This window comes from Pseudophryne corroboree, chromosome 7 (assembly GCF_028390025.1).
Source record: "Pseudophryne corroboree isolate aPseCor3 chromosome 7, aPseCor3.hap2, whole genome shotgun sequence".
Lineage (NCBI taxonomy): Eukaryota > Metazoa > Chordata > Amphibia > Anura > Myobatrachidae > Pseudophryne > Pseudophryne corroboree.
The window spans coordinates 488,552,857-488,575,641 of NC_086450.1; the positions used below are offsets into that span (position 1 = coordinate 488,552,857).

The 22,785-nt window shown below is 47.8% G+C and overlaps 1 protein-coding gene and 1 long non-coding RNA gene across 2 annotated transcripts in view; one reads left to right on the plus strand and one right to left on the minus strand.

Moving 5' to 3' along the window:
• LOC134945699 (uncharacterized) overlaps positions 1–22,785 on the minus strand; it is a 471,787-nt gene that overhangs the window by 15,348 nt on the left and 433,654 nt on the right. The gene's annotated exons all lie outside the window — the stretch shown is intronic.
• The window catches only part of LOC134945694 (E3 ubiquitin/ISG15 ligase TRIM25-like), a 235,052-nt gene continuing 227,956 nt past the window's right edge, over positions 15,690–22,785 (plus strand). The window contains exon 1 of the mRNA XM_063935140.1: positions 15,690–15,771. The gene's annotated coding sequence lies outside the window, so the exon portion shown is untranslated. The remainder of the gene's footprint in view (positions 15,772–22,785) is intronic.

A 22,785-nucleotide genomic window follows, 5' to 3' on the forward strand; every position in this document is an offset into this window, starting at 1 on the left:
TGAAAACGTCGCTAGAACCTGTGCAAAACCACAATTCTCTTTGTACCCGTACGTCGCGCATGCGCATTGCGGTGCCTACACATGCGCAGATTAGCCGTTTTTAACACTGATCGCTACGCAGCGAACAATGGCAGCTAGCGATCAACTCGGAATGACCCCAATCTCCTTAGTCATTGCTGGATACAGAATTTATTCCTTCTCCTCCATGCATCATCAGTGCTCCAGCTCTTCTCTTCCTTTCCTGCCTGCTAACTGCTCACATTCTTATGAACTGGGGTATCTAGAACTCTGCAGAGTGGGTGGCTACTGGGGAGTCACAGTACTAACGTGTGGAGCTGCGACTGGATAAGAAACTAGCTACACCTACTCTAACACTGACTCCGTTACTCCCCCCAGTGGTCGGTTGGTGCCTGCAGAGCTAGTCTTCTCCTATAGCAGCTGCGTTTGAATGGGCGAATTAGGTCCGCCCAGGCTACCATGCCCCCAGGTCTTACAAGGTACAAGGCACCAACTGAGACTGAGAGTAAATAAGGGGAAATCGTACTAAGACAAATGAGACTACCCATGGGAGAGAATACAGGAAAACAATAAACAGATTATGTGCGGCGCGGCCGCCCAAACCCCAACGCAGGAAACCAAGGCAAGCGGCGGAACCGAAGAGGACAATTCCGTCACCACTCAAGGTATACAACAAAAAGTATCGTGTCCTAGCCACAACATGCATCGCCATCGCAAAATAAACAACAAGGGTTGCAAGGAACCACCGGAGAAAAGGACAAAATAAAGTATAATGAAAGATGCGTCTTCTGCTGATAAATGAAGCAGAGCCACTAACTCACGGCGCCACGAGAGGCGAACGAAGAAAGTACTGGAGCTCCGAGGTGTACTGGAACCGGATAAACTCCACTGGAAGCAGACCAGGAGACAAGCTGGACACGATCCCTTTTATACCCCTTTCACACTGCCAATGCCGGATCCCACCCGGTAATTGGAAACGGGTCCTTCATTAAAGGGTGCCGCACGCTGGTGCTGCCATGTCGGAGCCTGGAGCCGGCCCTGTCCTGTAGCCTGCTGTCCTCCCGTACATTGAGCTGTGCGCGCTATGCGGCGCCAGCGTCTGATGTCAGACCCGGTGCCGCACAGCGCGCCCAGTTCTGTTTCAGACAGCGGCGCGCACATCAGCACTCCCCCTCCCTCAGCACAGCAGGTACTGGTGTCATTTATCTGGCACTGTGGGGGTCATTTATCTGGCACTGTGGGGGTCATTTATCTGGCACTGTGGGGGCATTTCTGGCACTGTGGGGTCACTTATCTGACACTGTGGGGGCATTTATCTGACACTGTGGGGGCATTTATCTGGCACTGTGGGGGGCATATCTGGACTGGTGGGAGCATTATTGTATCTGGCACTGTGGGGGTCATTTATCTGGCACTGTCGGGGCATTTCCGGCACTGTGGGGTCATTTATCTGGCACTGTGGGGTCATATCTGGCACTGTGGGGTCATTTATCTGGCACCGTGGGGTCATATCTGGCACTGTGGGGTCATATCTGGCACTGTGGGGGCATTTATCTGGCACTGTGGGGGCATTTATCTGGCACTGTGGGGCATTTATGTATCTGGCACTGTGGGGGCATTTATCTGGCACTGTGTGGCCATTTATGTATCTGGCACTGTGGGGGCATTTATGTATCTGGACTGTGGGGGCATTTATGTATCTGGCACTGTGGGGACATATCTGGCACTGTGTGGCCATTTATGTATCTGGCACTGCTGGGGGGCATGTCATGTGTAGCTGGCACTGCTGGGGGGCATGTCATGTGTAGCTGGCACGGCTGTTGAGCATATCATGTAGTGTTCCCGCTAGGCGTCTGTGGCTAGGCAAAGTGTCTAATGTGCTCTGCCTGGCACAGAGTGTCTTACGTGCTCTGCCTGGCGCAAAGTGTCTAATGTGCTCTGCCTGGCGCAAAGTGTCTAACGTGCTCTGCCTGCTGTAAAGTGTCTTACATGCTCTGCCTGGCACAAAGTGTCTAATGTGTTCTGCCTGGCGCAAAGTTTCTTACGTGCTCTGCCTGGCGCAAAGTGTCTAACGTGCTCTGCCTGGCGCAAAGTGTCTAACGTGCTCTGCCTGGTGCAAAGTGTCTAACGTGCTCTGCCTGCTGCAAAGTGTCTAACGTGCTCTGCCTGCTGCAAAGTGTCTAACGTGATCTGCCTGCTGCAAAGTGTCTAACGTGATCTGCCTGGCGCAAAGTTTATAACGTGCTCTGCCTGATGCAAAGTGTCTAACGTGCTCTGCCTGGTGCAAAGTGTATAACGTGCTCTGCCTGATACAAAGTGTATAACGTGCTCTGCCTGATACAAAGTGTATAACGTGCTCTGCCTGGCACAAAGTGTCTAGGAGGTTCTACCTGGTGCAGTGTGAATTAACTGCACTACTGTGCGGTATAATGCGAATTGCCACTATTATGTGGCCACACACCTTCCCCACGAAGCAACGCTTCTAAATTCTTGCTGCGCGCCGATGCTTTTCCGTGTGGGTAGATGAGCACCAAGCATTACAGTATGTACATCATTTTGCCCTCCTAACTTAAAAATGTGCCCTCCCTGTGATCAGCACCCTGCCCTAAAAAGTGAACACTATCATGTGTAGCTGGCAATGCTGGGGGGTATATTGTGTGTAGCTGGCAATGCTGGGGGGCATGTCATGTGTAGCTGGCACTGCTGGAGGGCATATTGTGTGTAGCTGGCACTGCTGGGGGGCATATCAGGTCTATCTGGCACTGCACATTATGTGTATCTGGCACTGCACATTATGTGTATCTGGCACTATACTGGAGACATTATGTGTAAGGAACAATACTGTGGCTGTTATGTGTAAGGCTGCTAATTGTGTGCGTAGAGGGGGTGTAAAAATATATTTATTTATAGTCTAATAAAATGAAGTTATCAGTCCATGCCCACTTTTCAAGAGGCCACACCCACTTTTCCTGGAGCGTGGGGGGGGCGCTTTTACATGTTCTCGCTCGGGGTACTAGTAGGCCTGGAGCCGGCCCTGGGGGCCCACACCGCATCCATTGCACCCATTGTAATACTTACCTTTCCGGAGTCCAGCGCCGGGGAGAGGAAATCGCGGCAGAAATCGCCGCCAAAATGGCTGCCGGTAGCCAAATTGGTCTCTGGATCATGGCGGGCACCATGTTTTCGGAGATCTGCGCAACGCCTCTGGGTGTGGCATAATAGGGGACATTACAGAATGGGGGGCACTATGTGGAAAATGAGGGACACAGGCCCTTATTCAGCATGGATTGCATTTATAAAGCTGTTCTCCACAACTGCAACACATGACCACCACAGTATACACCCACACCTCAGCGTGCACCATCTGTACAGGACTTGGCTATATCAGCCGACAGATTAAAACAAACACAGGTGGCATTTATGAAAAAATAGATGAACAAAAGGACAGCATCAGCCGTCTACTTCCATAAACTGTCTAATATCCACAGAGAAGATCAGGGCATACGGACGCAAACGGCCCACAGCATAGATATGCGCGGAGGATAAAGTGAGCTGTGTTCCGTAAGTTCCAAAGGCATTAATAATGTGTGACATATGTGGAAGGGTCATTATGTGTGTCATCATTATGTGTGTCATTATGTGTATGAGGGCATTAATAAAGGTTGGCATAATGTTTAAGGCGCATTATGTTTATAAGGAAATTAAAAATGTGTGCCACATGTGTAAGCAGCATTACTGTGGTATTATGTGTATAAAGGCACCTGTGTATGATGCCCACATGTATATACTGCTGCACCTGTGTATAATGCCCACATGTATATACTGCTGCACCTGTGTATAATGCCCACATGTATATACTGCTGCACCTGTGTAAATGTCCACATGTATATACTGCTGCACCTGTGTATAGTGCCCACATGTATATACTGCTGCACCTGTGTATAATGCCCACATGTATATACTGCTGCACCTGTGTATAATGCCCACATGTATATACTGCTGCACCTGTGTATAGTGCCCACATGTATATACTACTGCACCTGTGTGTAATGCCCACCTGTATATACTGCTGTACCTGTATAAAAAGCCCACAGGTATATACTGCTGCACCTGTGTATAATGCCCCATGGTTGAAATCATTAGTTTGAGTTTGGAAATAAGCATTTAGTGTATAGACACCTGGATGTACACCCAGCCTCAGCCCCAATGCATGTACAGTAACATTTCCATACTAGCAGATGCACAGATGAGAACATAAAGGGTTATCAGCTCTTTCCCAGAATTTATGTCACTGTGTAATGTGAGACAGAAAGTGAAAGTGTCTTTATATAATCTCTCCCGGTGTAGCAATGCCAGCTTATTATTGAAAGATAAATGTTACAATAATGACTTTGTTATTTCTGCCCAACTATCTTATAACACCCAGAATGAACCCACAAAACTGAGATACTATGTACCAAGAAGACAATATAGGTACACAGTGGAGTCACATTATTATGAGCACCAGCTAATAGCGAGAGTAACCGGCGTGTGCGGCGCGGACAGCAGCTAGACGGGCTGATCTGTCATTATAGACACACGTCTGGTAGACCCCCGCTTTGTTGTGACGGTGAGCTGCTTCACCGTAGTGTTTCGGCTGTCCCTCACGCACCTTCATAGCCGACGTTCACCTCTTACATCAGTGGCACGTGGGGCTCCGCAGTTTCCACATTGGTTATTCGCAATGGTGCCATTTGTCCAGTCACGATACACCTTCACCGCAGCAGCACGCGGACAGGTCACACACTGCGCTATGTCAGAAACAACGCTGCCCTTGGCCTGAAAGCCGATAATCATCACTTTCTGCAACTCAGATAAATCGCCCCTTTTACCCATTACAGCAACGAGTGATGTGTGCAGACGGCCTATCACACCCTTATATACCCACCAAGCCAGCGCACACCTTATATACCCACCAAGCCAGCGCACACCTTATATACCCACCAAGCCAGCGCACACCTTATATACCCACCAAGCCAGCGCACGTCACATGACGTACTTCATGGGCTACGCGCTGCCGACGTCACATGCAGGAGGTGGTCATAATAATGTGACTAGACTGTGTATGTATATTGCAAAAAAAAGAAATAAATCACTGTAAACACTTACAGTATGTTGCTACACCAGGTACAGTATATGTTATATATAGTGCCTAAGCAGCTAGTACTATTAGATAATACAGTATTACCTTTCAGGAGGTGGGATCCTTCAAATTTTGGGGGGATCCAGATGTCAAGTGACTTATCATGGTCGTTATAAACTGTGGGGGTCATTCAGACCTGGGCCCTCATTCCGAGTTGTTCGCTCGGTATTTTTCATCGCATCGCAGTGAAAATCCGCTTAGTGCGCATGCGCAAAGTTCGCACTGCGACTGCGCCAAGTAACTTTGCTATGAAGAAAGTATTTTTACTCACGGCTTTTTCATCGCTCCGGCGATCGTAATGTGATTGACAGGAAATGGGTGTTACTTGGCGGAAGCACGGCGTTTTAGGGGCGTGTGGCTGAAAACGCTACCGTTTCCGGAAAAAACGCAGGAGTGGCCGGAGAAACGGTGGGAGTGCCTGGGCGAACGCTGGGTGTGTTTATGACGTCAACCAGGAACGACAAGCACTGAACTGATCGCACAGGCAGAGTAAGTCTGAAGCTACTCTAAAACTGCTACGAGGTTTGTGATCGCAATATTGCGAATACATCGGTCGCACTTTTAAGAAGCTAAGATACACTCCCAGTAGGCGTAGGCTTAGCGTGTGTAACTCTGCTACATTCGCCTTGCGAGCGATCAACTCGGAATGAGGGCCCAGATCACATGATAGCTTTTTGTGCAGCGCTGCAATCAGGTCAGAACTGCGTATGCATCGCAGTGCGCAGGCGCGTCGCACGGTTACAAAGCGGATCGTTGCGGTGCGATGGGTTTTACAAAGAATCCATTCGCATAGCCAATCGCAAGGAGATTGACAGGATGAAGGCGTTTGTGGGTGGCAACTGACCGTTTTCTGGGAGTGGTTGGAAAAACGCAGGCGTGTCCAAACGCTTGCAGGGCGGGTGTCTGACGTCAATTCCGGGACCAGACAGGCTGAAGTGATCGCAAGGGCTAAATAAGTTCTGGGCTACTCAAACTGCACAAATATTTTATGTACCGCCCGGCTGCACATGTGGTCGCACACTTGCAAAGCAAAAATACACTCCCCTATGGGTGGCGACTATCTGCTCGCAGCAGTACAAAAAAACCCTAACAAGCGATCAGGTCTGAATTAGGCCCTTAGTTCTTATAAATAAGAAGCAGAAACGCTAAGTTCGGCATGTCTTAAAAAAAAAAAAGAGGGGTATAAAAAAAACACTATCATGTGTAGCTGGCACTGCTGGGGGTATATTGTGTGTAGCTGGCACTGCTGGGGGGCATGTCATGTGTAGCTGGCACTGCTGGGGGGCATATTGTGTGTAGCTGGCACTGCTGGGGGGCATATCAGGTCTATCTGGCACTGCACATTATGTGTATCTGGCACTATACTGGATACATATGTATCTGACACTATACTTGAGACATTATGGGGTATATTTACTAAGCTCCCGATTTTGACCGAGATGCCGTTTTTTCATCAAAGTGTCATCTCGGTCAATCTCGGTCATTTACTAAACACTAATCACGGCAGTGATGAGGGCATTCGTATTTTTTTGCTAGCTCAGGTAAAAAATTACGAATGAATACACCATCGGTCAAAACGCGGCTGTTTAAGTCTGAATCTCGGTCATTTACTAAGCAAAAAAACACAAAACACTGCCGTGAAAAAATACAACTCGTAAAAAAGTCCTAAAAAAAAACAGACCTGCTTTTTTTATCCGTGATTTGATAGGCATGCAGGGATCCATGAGATCCGTGCATGTATATCAGTGGGAAGGGGTGGGAAAGTGATTTTTTTTGCAAAAAAAATTGCGTGTGGTCCCCCCTCCTAAGCATAACCAGCCTCGGGCTCTTTGAGCCGATCCTGGTTGCAGAAATATGGGGAAAAAAATGACAGGGGTTCCCCCATATTTAAGCAACCAGCATCGGGCTCTGCGCCTGGTCCTGGTCCCAAAAATACGGGGGACAAAAAGAGTAGGGGTCCCCCGTATTTTTAAAACCAGCACCGGGCTCCACTAGCTGGACAGATAATGCCACAGCCGGGGGTCACTTTTATACAGCGCCCTGCGGCCGTGGCATCAAAAATCCAACTAGTCACCCCAGGCCGGGGTACCCTGGGGGAGTGAGGACCCCTTCAATCAAGGGGTCCCCCCCCCCAGCCACCCAAGGGCCAGGGGTGAAGCCCGAGGCTGTCCCCCCCCATCCAATGGGCTGCGGATGGGAGGGCTGATAGCCTTTGTTGTAAAATATAAGATATTGTTTTTAGTAGCAGTACTACAAGTCCCAGCAAGCCTCCCCCGCATGCTGGTACTTGGAGAACCACAAGTACCAGCATGCGGTGGAAAAACGGGCCCGCTGGTACCTGTAGTACTACCACTAAAAAAATACCAAAAAAAACACAAGACACACACACCGTGAAAGTAAAATTTTATTACATACATACACACATACATACATACTTACCTTAAGTTCCCACGCAGGTCGGTCCTCTTCTCCAGTAGAATCCAAGGGGTACCTGTTGAAAAAATTATACTCACGAGATCCAGTGGTCCAGGCTCCTCGGCAAATCCAGGGTTAATCCACGTACTTGAATAAAATAAAAAAACGCTGTCCCGACCACGAACTGAAAGGGGACCCATGTTTGCACATGGGTCACCTTTCCACGAATGCAAGAAACCCACTTTGACTTCTGTCTAAGTGGGTTTCTTCAGCCAATCAGGGAGCGCCACGTTGTAGCACTCTCCTGATCAGCTGTGTGCTGCTGTCCTCACTGACAGGCAGCACGCGGCAGTGTTACAATGTAGCGCCTATGCGCTACATTGTAACCAATGCTGGGGACTTTCTGCTCAGCGGTGACGTCACTTTAGGTCAACCGCAGGGCAGAAAGTTCCCATCATTGGTTACAATGTAGCGCATAGGCGCTACATTGTAACACTGCCGTGTGCTGCCTGTCAGTGAAGACAGGAGCACACAGCTGATCAGGAGAGTGCTACAACGTGGCACTCCCTGATTGGCTGAAGAAACCCACTTAGCCAGAAGGCAAAGTGGGTTTCTGGCATTCGGGGAAAGGTGACCCATGTGCAAACATGGGTCCCCTTTCAGTTCGTGGTCGGGACAGCGTTTTTTTATTTTATTCAAGTACGTGGATTAACCCTGGATTTGCCGAGGAGCCTGGACCACTGGATCTCGTGAGTATAATTTTTTCAACAGGTACCCCTTGGATTCTACTGGACAAGAGGACCGACCTGCGTGGGAACTTAAGGTAAGTATGTATGTATGTGTGTATGTATGTAATAAAATTTTACTTTCACGGTGTGTGTGTCTTGTCTTTTTTTGGGTATTTTTTTAGTAATAGTACTACAGGTACCAGCGGGCCAGTTTTTCCGCCGCATGCTGGTACTTGTGGTTCTCCAAGTACCAGCATGCGGGGAAGGCTTGCTGGGACTTGTAGTACTGCTACTAAAAACAATATCTTTTATTTTACAACAAAGGCTATCAGCCCTCCCATCCGCAGCCCATTGGATGGGGGGGGACAGCCTCGGGCTTCACCCCTGGCCCTTGGGTGGCTGGGGGGGGGGACCCCTTGATTGAGGGGGTCCCCACTCCCCCAGGGTACCCCGGCCAGGGGTGACTAGTTGGATTTTTGATGCCACGGCCGCAGGGCACTATATAAAAGTGACCCCCGGCTGTGGCATTATCTGTCCAGCTAGTGGAGCCCGGTGCTGGTTTTAAAAATACGGGGGACCCCTACTCTTTTTGTCCCCCGTATTTTTGGAACCAGGACCAGGCGCAGAGCCCGATGCTGGTTGCTTAAATATGGGGGAACCCCTGTCATTTTTTCCCCATATTTCTGCAACCAGGATCGGCTCAAAGAGCCCGAGGCTGGTTATGCTTAGGAGGGGGGACCCCACGCATTTTTTTTTTTAATTTTACATTGTTTAATTTTTTTTTAAAAAAATACGAACCCCAGCACGGATCACACAGAGCCAGCCGAGATTGATTGTAAAAAAAAACGGCAGTGTTTTGCTAATCACTGCCGTAAAATTAGGTAAAAAAAACACGAATGACATCGACATCGGAAGCAAAGAAAAATACGAATACGACAGCTTAGTAAATTAGTCGTAATCAATTCAAAAAGTTGCAGTTTTACACTGTCGATGTCATTCGTGATTGAACTTTGACCTTTTTTCAGAAATTACGAATCTTAGTAAATAAACCCCATTGTTTTTAGTAGCAGTACTACAAGTCCCAGCAAGCCTCCCCCGCATGCTGGTACTTGGAGAACCACAAGTACCAGCATGCGGTGGAAAAACGGGCCCGCTGGTACCTGTAGTACTACCACTAAAAAAATACCCAAAAAAACACAAGACACACACACCGTGAAAGTAAAATTTTATTACATACATACACACATACATACATACTTACCTTAAGTTCCCACGCAGGTCGGTCCTCTTGTCCAGTAGAATCCAAGGGGTACCTGTTGAAAAAATTATACTCACGAGATCCAGTGGTCCAGGCTCCTCGGCAAATCCAGGGTTAATCCACGTACTTGAATAAAATAAAAAAACGCTGTCCCGACCACGAACTGAAAGGGGACCCATGTTTGCACATGGGTCACCTTTCCCCGAATGCAAGAAACCCACTTTGCCTTCTGGCTAAGTGGGTTTCTTCAGCCAATCAGGGAGCGCCACATTGTAGCACTCTCCTGATCAGCTGTGTGCTCCTGTCTTCACTGACAGGCAGCACGCGGAAGTGTTACAATGTAGCGCCTATGCGCTACATTGTAACCAATGATGGGAACTTTCTGCTCAGCGGTGACGTCACTTTAGGTCAACCGCAGGGCAGAAAGTTCCCATCATTGGTTACAATGTAGCGCATAGGCGCTACATTGTAACACTGCCGTGTGCTGCCTGTCAGTGAAGACAGGAGCACACAGCTGATCAGGAGAGTGCTACAACGTGGCACTCCCTGATTGGCTGAAGAAACCCACTTAGCCAGAAGGCAAAGTGGGTTTCTGGCATTCGGGGAAAGGTGACCCATGTGCAAACATGGGTCCCCTTTCAGTTCGTGGTCGGGACAGCGTTTTTTTATTTTATTCAAGTACGTGGATTAACCCTGGATTTGCCGAGGAGCCTGGACCACTGGATCTCGTGAGTATAATTTTTTCAACAGGTACCCCTTGGATTCTACTGGACAAGAGGACCGACCTGCGTGGGAACTTAAGGTAAGTATGTATGTATGTGTGTATGTATGTAATAAAATTTTACTTTCACGGTGTGTGTGTCTTGTGGTTTTTTTGGTATTTTTTTAGTGGTAGTACTACAGGTACCAGCGGGCCCGTTTTTCCACCGCATGCTGGTACTTGTGGTTCTCCAAGTACCAGCATGCGGGGAAGGCTTGCTGGGACTTGTAGTACTGCTACTAAAAACAATATCTTTTATTTTACAACAAAGGCTATCAGCCCTCCCATCCGCAGCCCATTGGATGGGGGGGGACAGCCTCGGGCTTCACCCCTGGCCCTTGGGTGGCTGGGGGGGGGGACCCCTTGATTGAGGGGGTCCCCACTCCCCCAGGGTACCCCGGCCAGGGGTGACTAGTTGGATTTTTGATGCCACGGCCGCAGGGCACTATATAAAAGTGACCCCCGGCTGTGGCATTATCTGTCCAGCTAGTGGAGCCCGGTGCTGGTTTTAAAAATACGGGGGACCCCTACTCTTTTTGTCCCCCGTATTTTTGGAACCAGGACCAGGCGCAGAGCCCGATGCTGGTTGCTTAAATATGGGGGAACCCCTGTCATTTTTTTCCCCATATTTCTGCAACCAGGATCGGCTCAAAGAGCCCGAGGCTGGTTATGCTTAGGAGGGGGGACCCCACGCATTTTTTTTTAAAATTTTACATTGTTTAATTTTTTTTAAAAAAAATACGAACCCCAGCACGGATCACACAGATCCAGCCGAGATTGATTGTAAAAAAAAACGGCAGTGTTTTGCTAATCACTGCCGTAAAATTAGGTAAAAAAAACACGAATGACATCGACATCGGAAGCAAAGAAAAACACGAATACGACAGCTTAGTAAATTAGTCGTAATCCATTCAAAAAGTTGCAGTTTTACACTGTCGATGTCATTCGTGATTGAACTTTGACCTTTTTTTCGGAAATTACGAATCTTAGTAAATAAACCCCTATGTGTATCTGGCACTATACTGGAGACATTGTGTGTAAGGAACACTACTGTGGCTGTTATGTGTAAGGCTGCTAATTGTGTGCGTAGAGGAGATGTGAAAATATATTTATTTATAGTCTAATAATATGAAGTTATGAGTCCATGCCCACTTTTCAAGAGGCCACACCCACTTTTCCTGGAAAGGGTGGGGGCGCTTTTACATGTTCTCGCTCAGGGTACTAGTAGGCCTGGAGCCGGCCCTGGGGCCCCACACCGCTCCCATTTTAATTCTTACCTTTCCGGAGTCCAGGTCCGGGGAGAGGAAATCACGGCAGAAATCGCTGCCAAAATGGCCGCCACGCATGCGCGGTAGCCAAATTGGTCTCCGGATCATGGAGGGCACCATGTTTTCGGAGACCTGCGCATGCGCAGTAGACTCCGGCACAGTGCCGGAGTTTACAACGCCGTGGATAGGAGGGGGCCCACCCGGAGGTGCACACAGGCCCCCTCCTCTGGTAGATACATCTTTTTGTCAAGTTTTTCCTGGCTACCAGCCTTTGAAAAAGCCTTCGAGTCCTCTTTTTACACTCCTCCCACCACTCAGACCTACTCCAACCAGCCTCCAGAAGTGTTTATTGTAGTTGAAGAAAGTCTCTAAAGAACTGTCTAATTCCGTCCTCCTTTAGGAGCTCGGAATTCAAACGCCAAAGGCCCCGCCCTTTCTGAGGGGTTTCTGAGACGTTCAAAGCAACACACAGAAAAACGTGATCCGAGAACTCTACTGGCTTTGTCTCAGGAGGCAAAGTTTTCGAGGACTCCTTAACAAAAAACCTATCTATCCTAGACCTACGACTACCACAATGATAGGTGAAACCTGTGAGGTCTGGGAAATGGCGAAAGTGCACATCCACCAGACCAGCCTCTCTAACCATGCTAACTAGAAAATTGGAATCATAGCCCAGGGTCGCCTTTGTGTCCCCTCTGTCTTTTGGCCTAATGACGGTGTTAAAATCACCTCCAAAGACAATCTGCCGGGCCGTAAAAAGAAACGGTTTTATCTCCCTGAAAAGACATTTCCTGGCCCACTTTGAATGGGGCCCATAGATGTTTATTAGCCTCAGGTCATGTCCTCTCAGGTTGACATCTAAAATCATGCACCTACCTACCTGTAAATCTATAATCCTGTGCACGTTTACCATATCAGTAAAAAGCACTAACAACCCACTGGACGCCTCGGCCGCAAGAGACCAGAAGGAAGGCCCCCGCTTCCACTGACACTTGGCCCGATGGAGTGTGGCCAAGTCACCTACTCTGGTCTCCTGCAAAAATAAAAAGTCAACATCAACCGTGTTGAAAAAATCGAAGGCCAAGAAACGAGCACGTTCAGAAAACACGGAAGCCGCATTAATGGTGGCACATCGTATAGGTTGGGGATCCATGTTTCTTGGATTATAGAGGTAGGACCCCATTCACTTTTTCTTTGCTTGTCTTTTAGAATCCTCATCCGAGGATCCTACTCTTTTACACGTAACCCCGAAGGGAAGAACATCCTCATCGGACAAAGAGATTTCTTCCACCTCCCCCTCCTCCACCCCACCAACAACTGAGACCGCAGTCTCACAGAACAGACCCTTAGATCCCTGTACAACAACACCCTCCCTAATATCACACCCCTCCCCATTTGCAACCCTGTCTGGGGGAGGATCCGGATCAGGGACTTTTGGGGCAATATTACAAGAACCACCCCCAGGATCATCCCCACCAGAGGACGCCAAAGGAGAATAGGTAAGGCTCCCCGCCTCAAGGCTAGGAGTCTCCTCCACCACCATCACCTCTCCCGGAGATTGAGGGGCCTTCCCCTCTGAACTCTGGACTACCTCAACCTTATTTAATAATGGTACCAAGGCCTGGCTTAACTCTGTCCCTGTAGGATCCCACTCTAGATCCCCCTGAGAACTATCTAAGTGATTGGTTTTGCTCTGAACTTTACCACATCCCCCCTTTTCCTGTTTAGCTTTGACCGTAACTGCCACCCCATCAACAGACAGATTAGAGGCCTGTTTTGGCTTTTTACTTTAAGAAGTATTCGGAACAAACACTAGCTCTTTTCCCCCAACCATGACTACCTCCCCCTCATCCTCATCATCAGCAGAGGACAAAACGTCAAACCTATTAGAGCATACAACGTCCAGTCCCTTCTTTTTCAGCTTCTTCCTCCTGCCTTTACTCACTGCCTGAAAAGATGCTTCCCCCCTTTCGAACTGGACTTTCCCTACCCACCAGCTTCTAGTTTCCTCAACATATCCTGATGCTGTAAAGCAACCACTATGTTATCCTCATGACTGGGCCTGATTTCTAGTGCCTCCTCAACCACCCCTGCATCATGATTATGCAATGCTTTAGGGCACCGACTATATGGATGGCCATCCGCTCCGCAGAGATTGCACCTCACCTTATTACACTCGCGAGACCCGTGCCCCATCTGGCCACACAAAGCACAGTTAACAACCGTACAATCATTACTAAGGTGGCGAAAGTCACCACACTTGTGACAAGTTCTGGGCTGCCCAGGATAGAAGCACTGAAGCCGGTCACGGCCAATATAAGCAGCAGATGGTATGTGCTTAGTCTCAGCCCCTACCTGGTGCAACCTCACAAAGGTCAAATAGGCACCACCCCAGACCCCCTTAGTGTAATCAAATTTCTCAAGTGGGGACAACACTGTGCAGGACCTGGACAACCAATATACGATATCCGCAGACGGTAGTGACTCATTGCGCACCAGAACAGTAATCTTTACCCTATCCTGCCTGGTGATGGTGTTGGTTTTAAAATGGCAGTACGGCTCCTTGGTCTTGTTCTTCTCCCATTGGGAGCCAAAAGCTTGCAAGCCATTCAGGGAGAGGAAGCTCAGATCAAAGTCGGGAGTTCTCACCGGATGGATGCACGCAAAAAGGTCTGCGGCCCTAAAACCCAGCGAGAATACTACATCCAAGAACTCCGACTTTGAAGGAGCCTCCCCTTCCCCTACCCATCTAAACTGAACCACATTACGCCTTTTTATAGGCTGACCCCCACTTACCCCAAGCTGAGGACCAGTACTAGCCCAACCAGAACCCTCCAAAGTTTTGGCATATGAACCAGATCCTGGTATAACCACAGGAGAGATTACAGGGAGACCCTTGGGTGCCTGAACATTTACCTTCTTACTGACCTCTATACCCGCACTACCAGCCCCACCAGCCATCCTAGTTTGGTTTGCCTGGATCAAGCTTACGGCCGCTAAAGCCCTCACAGGCATATCCATATCCCCGTAAACTGTTTCTACTAGTGTAGTCTCCTCAGGGGTTAAGCTGCTTTTATCAACTGCCGGCAGTCCTTGGGCCAATCTTTGCCCAGTTTTCAATATGGCTTCATACGGAATTCCCATTGATGTAGTTAATGATGTCACTCGTGATGTCACACATGATGCATCTTTGGCCCCGCCCCCCTCAGCCACCACAGCAACTAAGCCAGAGCCAGTCGCTGCTGACTTACAGGGAGAGCCAGCCTCAGCATCTACCACGGCCGGCGCCGTCCCCATATCCGCAGCTTCAGAGACAAGTGCATCGGGAGCAAGTCCACAGGAAGCAGTAGCAGCCACCAGAGCTCCAGCACCCGCCATCACCCCGGCAGCCACCATGCCCCCTGCACTGCCACCACCCAGCACTCTCTCTGGGAGAGACGCCTCCCCCTCATGGAAAGCACAGGATGTCGTCATCGCAGGGTTCCCCTCGATATCCACAGCACCAGACACAATCCCAGAAGTTTCACCTCCATCATGGCCCACGATATCCACTACTTCTTCCGCAGTCTGGCTGCTCACTTCCATGTCTTCCACTGGAACTATGAGCCCAGATGCCGCCACAGAACCTGCCGGGCCGTCATCACATCCGCCATCTTGTCCTGGTATGGACTCTAGCGGTGCTTTTTCCTTTTGCAATAGAGCCTGATCCTGCAACATTTTAAACCTCTTTTTAACTGCAGCCAAAGTGTCATTCAGCTCCCAAAGTTCATCTTTCAGAACAACTCTCTCCCATCTGCTGCTACAGTTACGCCTTCTTTTTTAATAAGTAATACGGGAGTATATACGGTTCTGCTCCATTCTTAATTCCTCTAGACTCATATTCATGTATTTATCACTAGAGGATGTTGAATCCTCCAGGCTGCAATCAGAAACCTCAGCATCTCCACCTGCAGCACTAACCCCCGCCCCACCACAGGCAAGCTCATTCACCTTATCACCTCCCTGAGTTACCTCACTCAGAGAGCCGGCATCCTGCGGTTTGGGGGTCTCCAGTTGGGGATCCTGTTTCATCACCGGGCCCACAATCACTGGAAACGCTGTACTGTCCAAATCCTCCAGCACTGAGGCTTCCACTGCAATCGGTAGGTCAGAATTCCCAGGGCCTCCCTCAGGCCTTGCAGCCTGGGACTCTCCATCATCCTCCTCCCCAGGAGGATCCATCCTCCCCTGGGAGGCTCCCAGGGGAAACACTGCAGGCTTTTAAGAAGAACCAGGGCCTAGGAGCTATACACTGTGCACCTGTGTATAATGTCCACATGTATATACTGCTGCACCTGTGTATAATGTCCACATGTATATACTGCTGCACCTGTGTATAATGTCCACATGTATATACCGCTGCACCTGTGTATAATGCCCACATGTATATACTACTGCACCTGTGTATAATGCCCACATGCATATACTGCTGCACCTGTGTATAATGCCCACATGTATCTACTGCTGCACCTGTGTATAAAGCCCACATGTATATACTGCTGCACCTGTGTATAATACTCACATGTATATACTGCTGCACCTGTGTATAGTGCCCGCATGTATATACCGCTGCACCTGTGTATAATGCCCACATGTATATACGGCTGCATCCCTGTGTATAATGCCCACATGTATATACGGCTGCATCCCTGTGTATAATGCCCACATGTATATACGGCTGCATCCCTGTGTATAATGCCCACATGTATATACTGCTGCATCCCTGTGTATAATGCCCACATGTATATACTGCTGCCCCTGTGTATAAAGCCCACATGTATATACTGCTGCACCTGTGTATAATACTCACATGTATATACTGCTGCACCAGTGTATAATACTCGCATGTATATACTGCTGCACCAGTGTATAGTGCCACTGCTGCACCTGTGTATAATGCCCACATGTATATACTGCTGCATCCCTGTGTATAATGCCCACATGTATATACTGCTGCACCTGTGTATAAAGCCCACATGTATATACTGCTGAACCTGTGTATAATACTCACATGTATATACTGCTGCACCTGTGTATAGTGCCCGCATGTATATACTGCTGCACCTGTGTATAATGCCCACATGTATATACTGCTGCATCCCTGTGTATAATGCCCACATGTATATACTGCTGCACCTGTGTATAATGCTCACATGTATATACTGCTGCACCTGTGTATAATGCTCACATGTATATACTGCTGCACCTGTGTATAATGCCCACATGTATATACTGCTGCATCCCTGTGTATAATGCCCACATGTATATACTGCTGCAGCTGTGTATAATGCCCACATGTATATACTGCTGCACCTGTGTATAATGCCCACATGTATATACTGCTGCATCCCTGTGTATAATGCCCACATGTATATACTGCTGCAGCTGTGTAAAATGCCCACATGTATATACTGCTGCACCTGTGTATAATGCCCCATGGTTGAAATCATTAGTTTGAATTTGGAAATAAGCATTTAGTGTATAGACACCTGGATGTGAATACACCCAGCCTCAGCCCCAATGCATGTACAGTAACATTTCCATACTAGCAGATGCACAGATGAGAACATAAAGGGTTATCAGCTCTTTCCCAGAATTGATGTCACTGTGTAATGTGAGACAGAAAGTGAAAGTGTCTTTATATAATCTCTCCCGGTGTAGCAATGCCAGCTTATTATTGAAAGATAAATGTTACAATAATGACTTTGTTATTTCTGCCCAACTATCTTATAACACCCAGAATGAACCCACAAAACTGAGATACTATGTACCAAGAAGACAATATAGATACACAGGAGTCACATTATTATGAGCACCAGCTAATAGCGAGAGTAACCGGCGTGTGCGGCGCGGACAGCAGCTAGAGGGGCTGATCTGTCACTACAGACACACGTCTGGTAGACCCCCACTTTGTTGTGACGGTGAGCTGCTTCACCGGAGTGTTCCGGCTGTCCCTCACGCACCTTCATAGCCGACGTTCACCTCTTACATCAATGGCACGTGGGGCTCCGCAGTTTCCACATCGGTTATTCGCAATGGTGTCATTTGTCCAGTCACGATACACCTTCACCGCAGCAGCACGCGGACAGGTCACACTCTGCGCTATGTCAGAAACACCGCTGCCCTTGGCCTGAAAGCCGATCATCATCCCTTTCTGCAACTCAGATAAATCGCCCCTTTTACCCATTACAGCAACGAGTGATGTGTGCAGACGGCCTATCACACCCCTGATATACCCACCAAGCCAGCGCACGTCACATGACGTACTTCATGAGATACCAGCTGCCAACGTCACATGCAGGAGGTGGTCATAATAATGTGACTAGACTGTGTATGTATATTGCAAAAAAAAAAACCCTGTAAACACTTACAGTATGTTCTACACCAGGTACAGTATATGTTATATATAGTGCCTAAGCAGCTAGTAGTATTAGATAATACAGTATTACCATTCAGGCGGTGGGATCCTTCAAATTTTGGGGGGATCCAGATATCAAGTGACTTATCATGGACGTTATAAACTATGGGGGTAATTCAGACCTGATCACACGCTAGCTTTTTGTGCAGCGCTGCGATCAGGTCAGAACTGCGTATGCACCGCAGTGCGCAGGCGCGTCGCACGGTTACAAAGCGGATCATTGCTGTGCGATGGGTTTTTCAAAGAATCCATTCGCATAGCCAATCGCAAGGAGATTGACAGGAAGAAGGCGTTTGCGGGTGTCAACTGACCGTTTTCTGGGAGTGGTTGGAAAAAACGCTTGCAGGGCGGGTGTCTGACGTCAATTCCGGGACCAGACAGGCTGAGGTGATCGCGAGGGCTACTCAAACTGCACAAATATATTTTGTACCGCCCGGCTGCACATGCGATCGCACACTTGCAAAGCAAAAATACACTCCCCTATGGGTGGCGACTATCTGCTCGCAGCAGTACAAAAAAACCCTAACGAGCGATCAGGTCTGAATTAGGCCCTTAGTTCTTATAAATAAGGAGCAGAAACGCTAAGTTCGGCATGTCTTAAAAAAATAAAAGAGGGGTATAAAAAAAACACTATCATGTGTAGCTGGCACTGCTTAGGGGTATATTGTGTGTAGCTGGCACTGCTGGGGGGTATGTCATATGTAGCTGCCACTGCTGGGGGGGCATATTGTGTGTAGCTGGCACTGCTGGGGGCATATCATGTCTATCTGGCACTGCACATTATGTGTATCTGGCACAATACTGGATACATATGTATCTGACACTATACTTGAGACATTATGTGTATCTGGCACTATACTGGAGACATTGTGTGTAAGGAACACTACTGTGGCTGTTATGTGTAAGGCTGCTAATTGTGTGCATAGAGGAGATGTGAAAATGTATTTATTTATAGTCTAATAATATGAAGTTATGAGTCCATGCCCACTTTTCAAGGGGCCACACCCACTTTTCCTGGAAAGGGTGGGGGCGCTTTTACATGTTCTCGCTCAGGGTACTACTAAGGCCTGGAGCCGGCACTGGGGAGCACACACCGCACCCATTGCACCCATTTAAATTCTTACCTTTCCGGAGTCCAGCGCCGGGGAGAGGAAATCGTGGCAGAAATCGATGCCAAAATGGCCGCCGCGCATGCGCGGTAGCCAAATTGGTCTCCGGATCATGGCGGGCACCATGTTTTCGGAGACCTGCGCATGCGCAGTAGACTCCGGCACAGTGCCGGAGTCTACAACGCCGTGGATAGGAGGGGGCCCACCCGGAGGTGCACACGGGACCCCTCCTCTGTAGAAACGCCCCTGGGTGTGGCATAATAGGGGACATTACAGAATGGGGGGCACTATGTGGAAAATGAGGGACGCAGGCCTTATTCAGCATGGATGGCATTTATAAAGCTGTTCTCCACAACTGCAACACATGAACACCACAGTATACACCCACACCTCAGCGTGCGCCATCTGTACAGGACGTGGCTATATCAGCCGACAGATTAAAACAAACACAGGTGGCATTTATGAAAAAATAGATGAACAAAAGGACAACATCAGCCGTCTACTTCCATAAACTGTCTAATATCCACAGAGAAGATCAGGGCATACGGACGCAAATGGCCCACAGCATAGATATGCGCAGAGGATAAAGTGAGCTGTGTTCCGTCAGTTCCAAAGGCATTAATAATGTGTGACATATGTGTAAGGGTTATTATGTGTGTCATCATTATGTGTGTCATTATGTGTATGAGGGCATTAATAAAGGTTGGCATAATGTTTAAGGCGCATTATGTTTATAAGGAGATTAAAAATGTGTGTCACATGTGTAAGCAGCATTACTGTGGTATTATGTGTATAAAGGCACATGTGTATGATGCCCACATGTATATACTGCTGCACCTGTGTATAATGCCCACATGTAAATACTGCTGCACCTGTGTATAATGCCCACATGTATATACTGCTGCAACTGTGTATAATGTCCACATGTATATACTGCTGCACCTGTGTATAAAGCCCACATGTGTATACTGCTGCACCTGTCTATAATGCCCACATGTATATACTGCTGCACCTGTGTATAATGCCCACATGTGTATACTGCTGCACCTGTGTATAATGCCCACATGTATATACTGCTGCACCTGTGTATAATGTCCACATGTATATACTGCTGCACCTGTGTATATTGCCCACATGTATATACTGCTGCACCTGTGTATAATGCCCACATGTATATACTGCTGCACCTGTGTATAAAGCCCACATGTATATACTACTGCACCTGTGTATAGTGCCCACATGTGTATATACTGCTGCACCTGTGTATAAAGCCCACATGTATATACTGCTGCAACTGTGTATAATGCCCACATGTATATACTGCTGCACCTGTGTATAGTGCCCACATGTATATACTGCTGCACCTGTGTATAATGCCCCATGGTTGAAATCATTATCATTATGTGTATGAGGGCATTAATAAATGTTGGCATAATGTTTAAGGTGCATTATGTTTATAAGGACATTAAAAATGTGTGTCACATGTGTAAGCAGCATTAATGTGGTATTATGTGTATAAAGGCACCTGTGTATGATGCCCACATGTATATACTGCTGCACCTGTGTATAATGCCCACATGTATATACTGCTGCAGCTGCGTAAAATGCCCACATGTATTTACTGCTGCACCTGTGTATAATGCCCACATGTATTTACTGCTGCACCTGTGTATGATGCCCACATGTATATACTGCTGCACCTGTGTATAATGCCCACATGTATATACTGCTGCAGCTGCGTAAAATGCCCACATGTATATACTGCTGCACCTGTGTATAATGCCCCATGGTTGAAATCATTAGTTTGAATTTGGAAATAAGCATTTAGTGTATAGACACCTGGATGTGAGTACATCCAGCCTCAGCCCCAATGCATGTACAGTAACATTTCCATACTAGCAGATGCACAGATGAGAACATAAAGGGTTATCAGCTCTTTCCCAGAATTTATGTCACTGTTCTCAGAAGTGTAATGTGAGACAGAAAGTGAAAGCGTTTTTATATAATCTCTCCAGATGTAGCAATGCCAGCTTATTATTGAAAGATAAATGTTACAATAATGACTTTGTTATTTCTGCCCAACTATTTTATAACACCCAGTATGAACCCACAAAACTGAGATACTATGTACCAAGGAGATAATATAGATATACAGTGGAGTCACATTATTATGAGCACCAGCTAATAGCGAGAGTAACCGGCGTGTGCGGCGCAGACAGCAGCTAGACGGGCTGATCTGTCATTATAGACACACGTCTGGTAGACCCCCGCTTTGTTGTGACGGTGAGCTGCTTCACCGGAGTGTTTCGGCTGTCCCTCACGCACCTTCATAGCCGACGTTCACCTCTTACATCAATGGCACATGGGGCTCTGCAGTTTCCACATCGGTTATTCGCAATGGTGCCATTTGTCCATTCACGATACACCTTCACCGCAGCAGCACGCGGACAGGTCACACACTGTGCTGTGTCAGAAACACCGCTGCCCTTGGCCTGAAAGCCGATAATCATCCCTTTCTGCAACTCGGATAAATCGTCCCTTTTACCCATTACAGCAACGAGTGATATGTGTGCAGACAGCCTATCGCACCCCTATATACCCACCAAGCCAGCGCACGTCACATGACTAGGCTGTGTATGTATATTGCAAAAAAGAAAATCACTGTAAACACTTACAGTATGTTGCTACACCAGTTACAGTATATGTTATATATAGTGCCTAAGCAGCTAGCAGTATTAGATAATACAGTATTACCATTCAGGCGGTGGGATCCTTCAAATTTTGGGGGGATCAAGATGTCAAGTGACTTATCATGGTCGTTATAAACTATGGGGGTCATTCAGACCTGATCACATGATAGCTTTTTGTGCAGCACTGTGATCAGGTCAGAACTGCGTATGCATCGCAGTGCGCAGACGCGTCGCACGGTTACAAAGCGGATCTTTGCTGTGCGATGGGTTTTTCAAAGAATCCATTCGCATAGCCAATCGCAAGGAGATTGACAGGAAGAAGGCGTTTGCGGGTGTCAACTGACCGTTTTTTGGGAGTGGTTGGAAAAAACGCTTGCAGGGTGGGTGTCTGACGTCAATTCCGGGACCAGACAGGCTGAAGTGATCGCAAGGGCTACTCAAACTGCACAAATATTTTATGTACCGCCCGGCTGCACATGCGATCGCACACTTGCAAAGCAAAAATACACTCCCCTATGGGTGGCGACTATCTGCTCGCAGCAGTACAAAAAAACCCTAACGAGCGATCAGGTCTGAATTAGGCCCTTAGTTCTTATAAATAAGGAGCAGAAACGCTAAGTTCGGCATGTCTTAGAAAAATAAAAGAGGGGTATAAAAAAAACACTATCATGTGTAGCTGGCACTGCTTAGGGGTATATTGTGTGTAGCTGGCACTGCTGGGGGGTATGTCATATGTAGCTGCCACTGCTGGGGGGCATATTGTGTGTAGCTGGCACTGCTGGGGGCATATCATGTCTATCTGGCACTGCACATTATGTGTATCTGGCACAATACTGGATACATATGTATCTGACACTATACTTGAGACATTATGTGTATCTGGCACTATACTGGAGACAT